Consider the following 1,356-nt stretch of genomic DNA (forward strand, 5'->3'; position numbering starts at 1 on the left):
GTCTTCCTTGACATTCAGACATCCTAGTTTCCAATAATTTAACATGGACCTGTTTCCCATGAACCGATATAAACTATTCAGATTTAGGGATTAACTTCCACAGGTACAAAGTTGAATTTCCTTTCATTTGTCCTAAAATGCTCACTTTCAAACTTGAAGGGTCTTCAGTTATTCCATGTGGTTTCAATAACATTCTTTTATCTTTTCAGACCAGAGTCAAAATATTCATACAGTATTCATAATGCAGCACCTTCCACCCACACTCTGGTCACTTGAACTGCCCTTATTTTGTTCTTTTTCCACTTTCTCAGATCTTTGTTGGCGTGTAGTAAGCAGAACTATACTGGGTATTCCAGCTGTAGTATGGTCTATCATTGTCAGTATGGCTTCTGCTATGCCTGGTCTTACAGTTGGTCTACTGTTTCTAGGACTATAAGATCTTTTATAGCTGTAATCAAAGGACCAACTTCTTGATCTCCTTCTTTTGTAACTGTGGCTTCTAGAATGCCTTTATCTGTCATAATCATCATAGCATGATTACACCTTTCTCCCTTCCTTTGCTTTCATCTGATTTGGAGTGTTCTGATCCCCCTGTGCAAACTGTATTTCAATTTGTGTCCACAAATCCATTTTATGCCCAAATTATGTAAAGCATCTTCAGCATCATGAACATCCTCAAATTGAACATGTGCAAATCCTCTTGGACAACGAGTATAGAAATCAAGTGGAACATACACATCAACTATAGGACCATGATGACCAAATTCATGTCACAAATCTTCAGACGTGGTATTGTTGGTCATGTTTGTTAAGAACGGAGACATGTTGGAGGGGGGCACAGATACTGTCTCAGCAGGGACACTAATGGGTTCAGCTCTGGTGGTGGATTCTCCTTAAATAATAATTTTTCTGGGTAGAGTATTCTAGGGTGCAAGTTTTTCATTTTAGAACTTTGAATATATCTTGCCATTCCTTTCTGGCCTGCAGCTTGGCAGTAGAAAAATCAGCCGATAGCCTTAAGGGGGTTCCCTTGTAATTAACTCTTTTTCTCTTGCTGCCTTCAGAATCCTCTCCTTTTCTTTAAATTTTGCCATTTTTATTATAATATATCTTTGTATAGGTCTCTTTGGGTTCATCTTTTTTTGGGACCCTCTGTGCTTCCTATATATGAATATCTGTTTCCTTCTTAAGATGTGGGAAATTTTCAGTCATAATTTCTTCAAATACACTTTTAATCCCCTTTTCTCTTTCTTCTCCTTCTGGGATCCCTATTATACATAGACTGGTATGCTTTATATTATCGCATAGATCTCTCATACTGCTTTCATTTTATTTTTTCATTTGGCTTTTTGTCTG

General features: G+C 37.4%; 1 pseudogene; it reads right to left on the reverse strand.

The window, feature by feature from the left end:
* Nucleotides 1–307: 307 nt before the first annotated feature.
* Nucleotides 308–824, reverse strand: LOC125137976 (serine/arginine-rich splicing factor 10-like; annotated as a pseudogene).
* Nucleotides 825–1,356: the final 532 nt, after the last annotated feature.

Source organism: Phacochoerus africanus, chromosome 1 (genome assembly GCF_016906955.1).
Source record: "Phacochoerus africanus isolate WHEZ1 chromosome 1, ROS_Pafr_v1, whole genome shotgun sequence".
Classification (NCBI taxonomy): domain Eukaryota; kingdom Metazoa; phylum Chordata; class Mammalia; order Artiodactyla; family Suidae; genus Phacochoerus; species Phacochoerus africanus.